General features: G+C 38.8%; 1 protein-coding gene across 1 annotated transcript in view; it reads left to right on the top strand.

Annotated features, from left to right (window-relative positions):
• Positions 1-2,474: 2,474 nt before the first annotated feature.
• LOC144529543 (oxysterol-binding protein-related protein 7-like) overlaps positions 2,475-10,048 on the top strand; it is a 37,139-nt gene continuing 29,565 nt past the window's right edge. The window contains exon 1 of the mRNA XM_078268672.1: positions 2,475-2,583. The gene's annotated coding sequence lies outside the window, so the exon portion shown is untranslated. The remainder of the gene's footprint in view (positions 2,584-10,048) is intronic.

Below are 10,048 nucleotides of genomic sequence, written 5' to 3'. Positions count from 1 at the left end.
GGACCTTACTTGCCTTGATCTTTTTTAGCTCCTTCTTCACCTGATTGACTGTCAGAGAGAGACTGCGAGAGGGAGTTGTACGTGCTTCCTGGAGAGAAGGATGGGGGGACGGGTGTGAAACATCCATGAATGAGGAATCGAAAGCAGTGGACAGGTGTGAATTTGGGGATGCTGATGCCTCAGAAGCCCTGAGAGGGAATGAGGTGGTCCGCAGTGGCCAGAGAGGAAAAGGTCTGAAGTCTGGTTGGAGTGGGGAGGAGAGGGGGTAGAATCAAATCTATTGAAAAAAAGATTTAATTACTTTGCTCTGTCACGGTCACCAGAAACAAAGCCCCTCCCACTGTCTTTGTTTTGACCAGAGATTGTTTTCAGTCCCCTCCAGACCTCCCTTGTGTTGTTTTTTTGTTGTCACTTCCATACGGTTGTGAAGTCACAACTATATAGGGAGAAAGTGAAGCCACAGTGTTAGTTACAGTGAAGTTACAGTCATTACCTGGCTGCAATGGCGGTGCAGAAACGCCAAGAGCGCAGATGCGAAAGACCTGGAAACAGTGACCAATCTGAGCAGCGCTTTGGGCTTTTTCAGTAGAGGGGGCTTAAAGAGACAGACGCTAAAACAGAGTGTTTCCAACAGAGGGTGAATACAGAATAATGTGTTTTTTGAATTTTAAAGCATGTAAACATGGTCTAGTAGAAACACAAAATACAAGTATGTACCAGAAAATGAGCATGGTATGGGACCTTTAAATATTATAAACCAGCCAGGGAACAATCTAACGGAAGGATGATTGTGCCCAAACGAAAACCAATCAACTAACACATGCACACATCAGTCAAGATGTGTAGAGCTGATAGGGCAACAGACTGTAATTATAAAGCAATAGGCTAAATATTTGGGGGAAATGTTATCCCTTTATGCTTCACTGTATTTGCTTTTATTCTTTTCTTTCAACACAACCCTGTGCTCTGTCTTACTTAATTTTCCCCTTTTCGGTCTTTTCTCAACGTCGCATCAACCATCCAAAGCCAGTACCTTTGTTAGGCCAAATAGCCATGTTTTTCCGGTAAAATATTGCTGCAGCTTCCATAAAACTGAGATTCACCCCATGTTCTATAACCTTTTTTATTGGTCTTTAACCTCTATGAAAATCTGTTTGGACTATGAGAAATTTACCCACTGATATGAGACAATTTCTCCTTCCAACATATTACTAACTTTCATCAGATTTCTGCATTGAAGAATGCTCAAAACAGTTATGCAAAACAAATGTCCGGATGTTTATATGATCTGTATTTTTTTGTATATTTAACTGATTTAAATATAAATAATACTCAGTTGTTAAATCATTGAAGCAAGTTAACAAAATGGATATGATTAGAAATTAGTTTTTCATAGCATTATCCCTAACCCTAACCCCCTGGTTGCTTTTTCCAAATCAAAGTGGAGAAAAAACTAAAAATGTGATTTTTTTTAGTCTTCAATAAAAAAAAACATTTTGGAGTGTGGTGTCATTTAATATCACTTGTTTATCATAAATGTGGAGAAAACTAGCCTTTATCAAGTATGAAAATATATGTTTGTTGTATGCTTCATAGGTACTTTCTATTTAATGTAACTTTATACTTCTGATCCACATTCTGGAAGCCAATATAGTACTTTTTACTCCACTATTTAGTTTGAACAGGTAGGTGTTGATCCTGCTAGGCTTTAGGCCTGAAACACCTCCGCTGGTGCCCGTTCGTTTAGCTGCAGGGTCATCAGCTGAGGACCATTGATTGATTGGATAACAACATAGTGAGTAATAAAATAAATAAATAATGATAAATAATCACTGACTTTGAAAATGTTTGGATTGCATTACATTTTACAGGTGTACATTGGCCACCCTAATTAGGTTTACATAAAGCAATCAATACAAAAATATCCAAAGCATGCTGAACAGTGATTATATTACTTGTTTTTACATCTATCTGTCTTACAGAAAGGTCCTTAGTCTCTACATGAATGGCTTACCATGTGAAGTCAATCCAGTAGCAGAACTTGCCACAAATGTCCATCCTACTTTTAATTTATCTGACATACCATTTAACATTTAATATCACTACAACTTCAAAGGTGAAAGTCATTGTTCTTATGGAATATCATTAATGTATGTAGATTCAGAAACACTGAGGATGATGAAATCAAAAACATGATCTTAAAACATCTTTGTCTGATTTTGTCTTATTTTAACTGTCATTTATTGTTTTGCCTTTTCCTTTGTCTTAGATCTGCCCTATTATGAGTGTTTAATCTGTGTTTTTATTCAAACTCTGTCTCTTTTATTGTTATAATTGTTGACAATATAGGCTAATAATGTTTCCCATTGTAAATGTGAATTCCAATTTTTTTGTTAAAAAAAGAAGGTGTTCCCATGATGCACCTGCCCTGCCAGTGCACCTGCAAAACTGTAATCTGTGCCACGCGCACGCAGGGGTAGCAGAACGAGTGCGGCTACGCACAAGTTTAAAGAGGGTTTCATCAGTTCAGCCGGTGGTTTCCAGTCGGTAAGCTGCTAACACGTTACCTCGCAATAGAAACAGGTGAGTTCTTGTTCAGAAAAAAATGACAATATCGTTTCACTTGAAGTCAAGTTAAATGCTTGATACGGTTTTTCTTTTTAAACGAGATAAACTTTTAAGAGATAATTTGGTGGTTTGGACATAGGTTTTTGTGTTCACGCCTGATAGATACGCTTCATTTTGTTTGCAAGTGAAATAAGATGGCGAATGTTTATTGCCTACCTTTCTTTTTATCTTTTTTTTTTTTTTTTATTCGGAATGGCATTTTAGCGTTTAACATTATTTTTCCCGTATGAAACTAGCCAATGCCAAATGTTTTAAGAGGTGACTATGTCAGACATATCTAAAATCTTCTTATCGGCCACATGAAATGTGCTATTTCTATGGCGGTGTTCGCCTAAACCAAACCTGTTTTATAACGCATCCTACACACACACACACCTGTGTGACTGGAAGCTTGTCTTTTCACCAAAAGCCAGTTGGGTGTGTTGTCTTGTATGGTAGATTTATACGCTGCTGAATTCACACTTAGTTTTAGTATTACCGTTTTGTTTGTATTGCTAAACTAATGTATTTTCATTAGCCTACATTATAATCACAGAGCTGACATCTATATTTTTTACTAACACCTAGGCCTACATAGGCCTACTTGTAAACCTTTAAAAGCCCAGATGGTGGTTAAACAGTATTTACCATTAATCTGAAGGTATTTCTATAAACCTCAGTCTCTTCCAACCCCCTGGATGTCCGAAAGTAAACCCTTTTAATCCATTTCTCAAGTTTCTCGTCTGCTTCCTAATCCGGGTCGCTGGAAATTACACATTTCTTTGCTCTTTTTTTAAAAACATAAGCAAACATCAATGCATATTAGTGCTGTCACTTAAACGTTAAAAGTTTTGGCATAGCAAACTTTGTAGTTTTTTTTCACATGCTGTTGCAACAACTAGTAACGTTAGAAAAACTACAACACCACACCGGATCTAGCTAGACCGGAAACAAAACGGGCACTCCGCACACACTTGTTCGGGCTTGCGAGCCGGCTAAAGAGTAGTACGCTAACGTTACGTTTTGAGTGGATGGCGAGCGCGAGACGCCGAAATGGATGCCAATAAGATTCTGAATGGAAAGTTTACTTTTAAAAAGTCCAAGACCAAAGTGATCTGTGTGTTTTGTCGTTGTGAACTCAGCCATCATCGCAGCACGTCCAGTCTGAAATACCACTTGATGGCCAAGCACACAGCTGATGCGAATTCTCCGCCCCCTCGTCAAAGCCAGGCGACAAAAACACAAAGCAAGCCGATCCACTTTTCCATGTTGATAAGCATTAAAATGAGAAAAAATAACAATTGGACAAAAAGAAATCTAGGGACATTTAAAATGGATGAAATATGTGATTAATTGCAGTTAACTATGACATTAATGCGATTAATCGCTATTAAATATTGTAATCGTTTGACAGCACTAATGTATATCAATAACTGTCCACATTGTAGCCTACAATTTCAGTAAGGAGATGTGTGCATTTATGGCTGCCATCTTTGTTTAGACGAAGAAAAAGGGGTGCTGGGTTAAAGGTGTTTTTTTTTTTTTTTGCTGTGCAACAGATTTAATGTTTTTTGTTCAGGTGGTTAGTTTTCTGGGTTTTACACTTGATAAATGTATATGGAGCTAGAACAGTGACAGTTGTTTTGTCTTAAAATACAATTTGTTACTAAAAAAAACAAATATAAAACAGGCTTTGAAGATTATTTTATAGTCTATAGTTTCTGTCACCGGAGGGGGGCCCAACTTATTTTTACTTTCACTGGAGTGGCAAGGAGGGAGTGATTTACATACACTATGTCAACTGTCGGTGTAAAAAAAAAAGGCATGGAGAAAAAAAATCTGAAGATTGTTATCGAAAAACATCAAAATGCAAAAGAAAATGTAATACCGGTTTTATTTTTTAGTTGAATTTTTTTGAAAGCAAATGTTACTTTTTCAATGCCACCTTTTTATTACCAATGCCAAAACTTTCTGTCACTGTTCCAGCTCCATACGTTGGCTATACGCCTTAAAGAACATTGTACTAAAGCATCAGAGGCTTGTCTACAAAGCTGTGAGTTGTGTGTATTTCTGTGGGGTCTTAAAAAGTCTTAAATTTCAAAGTTGAAGGCCTTGAAAAGTCTTACATTTGTGTCTAGGTCTTAAATTAATTTTAAACGGGTCTTAATTTTCCTACATCAATGTAACGCTACCTCTAATTCTCGTTGAAATGCTCTCGCAGCCAATTTTTTTTTTTTTCTTTTTTTTTTTATTCCTTGGAGCGCAGATTTCAAAAAGTGTCTGGTCAGCCACTGTGGTACATAGTGATCCCCTGGCGGCACATTCCACTCACTACAGCAGCATTTGGCTGATGGCATATGCCACTTTGACAGTGGCATAAACCGATCCCCTGGCGGTACTGGCCGCTCACTACACCTACCTGTGCTGGTTGTGTTCCACCGGCACACCATTTAATAGCATGTGAACGTGGTAATGTTAGGCAACGGTCAGTGACAAACTTAAGTAATTTAATAGCCTATATCCTTGCAGATGTTTGCAAAGTTTTTGAGTTCACATGGCTATTGATAGCCTCACTACCGTAGTGGCTTATTCCCACAGACAGTGCTTATGCCACGAACCATTTGTTACTCATTAAAAGTGGCCTCATGGTTAATGTTCCGCAATGTGGAGTTTTGTATGATGGAATGTGTGATCACGTTCTACTATTAAACATACCAAATGCGAGCATAGAGATACTAATATGTATAATTATACAGTCTATGCTGGTGGTATAGGTATAAGCCAATTGATATGCAACCATCAGCTAGTTCTGCCGAGTATCTGGCGGCTTCAGTCCCGGCAGTACCTCCACACTGCCTAGGCAAGACCCACACAGCAGCTTCGCAACTCCCGTAAGCGACCTCCGTGTTGCTTTTGGATCAGAGCCAATAGAGCGGAGGTGCTCTGGGTTGGGTACCGAAACCCGGTGCCAATATGTATCTACCGGGCCGAATAGCAATGCGGATTTTGGAGCCCTTGAAATACCTGCGCTGCTTTCTGGTGCTGTGAAACAAACATCACAGGCAACAGAAGCATCGCTGCATGTAACGCTAGTTAAAATGACACTTTGCAGCAGGTAACGTTAGCCAGTAGCTGCTTTAATACGGTTAAATGCTGAAACTCGTGGAGAAACGACACATAACGTAATGGTATGTTCAATTACAGTTGGTAAATTAGTGGTGTATTCAATGTTATTATAAAATGCCATTTTGTCATCTAGTGGTTCTTTTTGTCTAACTAATTGCAGTTGACTAGTAAAATAAGTTTTGTTATAAGTAATTGTTAGTACATCCTTAATGGAAAAAAGGGTGACTAGACACCAGTCCTATAATGTGAATGAGGAAGTCAGAATTGTTTCAGATGTTTCCCGACTCTGATATCTGCCGTTTTGTTTTTAATGTGATATAGGTCTTGCATTTCATTCATAATGGTCTTAAAAAGTCTTAAATTTGACTTGGTAAAACCTGCAGAAACCCTGACCGTGCATGTCAGTATTTGTTGTACTTTAGGCTTTGAAGTTTATTCTGTGGAGAAGGGTCGGAGATGCCTGGTAGGGCTGGGCGTTTGAAGTTTTGATGCTAGTGAAGATTCAATACTGGAGTTCAATTACCCACTTTATTCTTCTAAACATTTCAGTCTTCTAAACTTTTTTTTTTCTCATCCGTTTTATTTGTTGAAGACCGTACATTGGTGAGGAAAATGCCGCATAGTGATAGCCGATAACGAGTTAGCCTTAGCCTAACGTTAGCCGCCCTCTTTGTTTTTGTTCTTAAAATTGCGGGATATCACTTAATTGCCTGTGAATTCACTGATTTTACAGCAATGCTAATGTCAGCTATGACATTTGACACATGCTGTGGTACCGCTGCCTCACTTGGGCGAAAGAGGTGACGTTAGAGACGACCTAAAGCGGCGACCGCATCTTTGAAAACAAAAAAAATGCATACAGACTGCTAATTATGGAACTATTTATCTTATTAAAAACAACTAGTGCTTGTGAGTGTCGTGAGCTCATCTGTCTCTGGCTCCCTCATCACTCAATTTTTCCACATAGGGTGTTAGATAATCCCCTTTGCATGGAAGTCTAATCACCTAGATATGATTGCTATATCAGTGTAAACAACAAAAGAGTGAGGGAAACCCTTTATGGAGCTGAAGCAATAATGTTACAGTTGACAATAATAATTTGTTTACATTTCTGAATGTGCATATGTTAAAGCACAATTCAATTAAAATGTGACTGAACTAAAATAAAATGGCACATTATTGTTTCTCTATTTATCCCCAAAGCATGTATTAGTAAAACAGTTAAAATGGGGGAAATGTGAAAAATTGCATTGCGGCTCTATTTAAGGGGTGCGCCCCTAAATCTTCTGCCTGTGCCCCTAACATATTTTAGTTAGGGGCTACAGTGCTCCTTGTAAAATAAAATGAAGGAAATGCGAGTGTACGTCGCCAAATTCATTTCTTTGTTTCTGATATGGAGACGAGACGTGCGACTCGAACATCTCCTATTTACCAACAAATCATACAGCGAAAGACCGTGCAAAACCTTTCAGACCATCCTTCCAACCTGTATACATTTTAATATCAATGTAAGCTGTAACGTTCTTTCTCTCTAAAGTCGCTGAAAGCTGCTGCGTTTTCAATCCTGTTGGCACTGCAGCGGTTAGGGCTGCTGCTCAGTTCCCCCCGCAACTGACGTGAGCACACACAAACACACGGTGGATCCAGGAAAAACTGGAGATGAGAGGTACACAATGACCTAAATTGAGGACAGCGACACTTGTAAGTGCAATGATAAGTTATAGTCCAATATAGTGTGTGCTGTCAATGATTAAAATTTTTTATCTAATTACATACTCTGTGATTAATTAATCGCATACAATAATAATAATTAACGGTGCCTGAACCGATATTTTTTTTTAAGAAAGTAAGAAAACTAAACAGTTGGTGACATTAAAGAACGGCTTGTTTATTGCTAAGGCCATATGGTCAAATTTAAATGTTTAATAATAATGTATAACGTTTAGCGTTAGCTGTCAGCATTGTAACCGTGTTTAATTCAGCTACTAGCTAGCGGTAGGCTAAGGTTAGCTGCTGTCGAGTATAGTGTTAACTAGCGTCATGTGCAGCGGTGTTTGTGTTGCCTGTATCGTCTTCAGAGTTATCAGAGAAGTGCAGACATATCAGTGGCACCAGATTTCGGTAGCCAGGGTTGGCAGGAAGAAGATTTTTACAAGTAAATGTTCCAATTAATGATCCAGGCAGCACATTGTCGTCTCCCTCCTTCATTTTACAGTCGAATGGTGGCTAGAATGGCTTCAGGCCAAACCTCAATATGGAATGGATTAATTTGCGCTATTTTAATGCGCTATTTTTCTCTCAGATTAATCGAAATTAAAAAAATGTTAATCGTGTGTGGATGGATAGATAGATAGAAGTGGTAATGTCAGGGACATGTTTGAGCTATTGCAGAGTTTTGCTGCTTATCGGTGCACTCTCTGTAAATGCAAATGTCGGCTCCTGACTCGTTAACTGTAACATTAACGTTAAACAGGCCAATGCTAGCAAACTGGTAACATTTAACAAGCTAACAAACCCTTAACAACGTGAATAAACAAAGTCGCTATCAAGCTTACCAACTTTGGTTGAATTCCGCACTACAGCTGTTGTGCGGTCAGGGGCTGGCTCTGCTGTGTGTTCCTGGTGTTTGCTAACTTTATGTAACGTTAAAAAATTGCAGCATTAATTTATTGTGTGTGTGTGTGAATAAGAACTGCACATAACGTGCAGGAAGTTAACACTCGGACACCTGAGCCTTACGATGAACAGTGACGTTTTAAAGCACGGTTAATACTAGTGAAATCGGTTAACCGCTGCATCCCTAGTGTGGTGTAGGCTATTAGATACAGTCACAAAAACCCCGAAACAAGTTCATGACAGAAGTTCTCCTGTCTCTCTCATTTATACTGTGTTGATATGCATATCATCAGCTCCTTTGGGAATTCATATCGCCAGTTGTGTTGCTTGTCAAGACATGAAAGGGGGAATGACGAGCAGCAAAGGGCCGAGGTCGGAGTCGAACCCAGGCCTGCTGCGTCGAGAAGTAAACCGCTATATACCGCTCTACCAACTGAGCTATCTGGACGCCCAGAGACTACAGGTTTTGACTGCATTAAACACTTGACCTTCCCTTCCATTCTACAAAAAACTGCACCCAAAACTGTAGCAAAGTTAAAGGGAACTCTCATCAATCACATGTGGCCAAACAGCCCGTGCATGTTGCTCTGGCACATTCCTGGAAGGAGGGAGGCAGTGAACAAGAGGATAGAAGAGGGCGAGAGAACCAGTCTGTTCAGGTCGCAGCCCTGTCTGAGGTGACATCACATAGACATGAATATGAAAGAACAAATTGTTCGGGACAGCACTGCCCTTAAACTTTCTTTTTTAAAAAATGTGGTCTAGGGGTGGGCGATATGGACAAAAAAATCTCTATTTTCGACGATAACGATAATTAGATGATATCCTTTTTAAAAATGTGTTTTTAAAAGTCTGAGTTACTTAATCATTGATGATAATAATGGGCACAGTGTTGAATGAAAACAGTTATTTTCTTTTAAAGGAACACGGCGACTTATTGGGACTTTAGCTTTGCATAGCTATTGATTTTGTCGTACTTCAATGGTCATTAGGAGGGATTTGCCCGCTGTGGATTTAGCTTTGTTCTTGGGATGAAGTTTTGATTCCAAATGGTCGTTGCATGTGTCTTTGCGGGTCCAGTCAACAGTATGTTGACAAAACTTAAACAGTTGTTGTCCAGACTCATAGTAGTCGTTGGGGTATTGTTCATTTATTTAGCAGTCAATTGAGTTTCTTAATTTTTTTTTGACACCGTTGGCTTATCAGGAGCCAATCACTTCGACATTTGTTTTTCCCTACGCAACAAACTCGCAACGTAAATGTGAGGACGTATGGTTACTAGGCAACATGTTTAACCATGCCATTTGGCCATGATTTAGATAGACCTTTCTATGCTTGTTTTAAACTGAAAAATGAGAAGTAATATAAAGTAAAGTCAACAAAATATATGCAAATTCAGTGCGATTCCGCATTTATAAGAGAATTCCGTTTTCATGTGTAGATTCCGTCCGCGTTTTCCGCATCACGGAAATCATAGGGCCCTATGTACACCAACATACACCTATTTATTGGAAATCTTTCAGTGCTGCAACTGATCAGACTTCTATGACACTGCAGTTTTATGCTGCAACAAAAAACAGAACCTGGTGTAATGTCACTCCCAATGTTTTTAGATTCACCATGGTTACAATGGTAAATTTGTGATAATTGTAAGTTTCATTAACAAAGTAAATCTAAAAAAACTTTCATTCATCAGAAA

This window comes from Sander vitreus, chromosome 15 (assembly GCF_031162955.1).
Source record: "Sander vitreus isolate 19-12246 chromosome 15, sanVit1, whole genome shotgun sequence".
Taxonomy (NCBI): Eukaryota; Metazoa; Chordata; class Actinopteri; order Perciformes; family Percidae; genus Sander; species Sander vitreus.
Note: the sequence above shows the minus strand (reverse complement) of the source record. Positions and strands in the feature narration are given on the sequence as shown.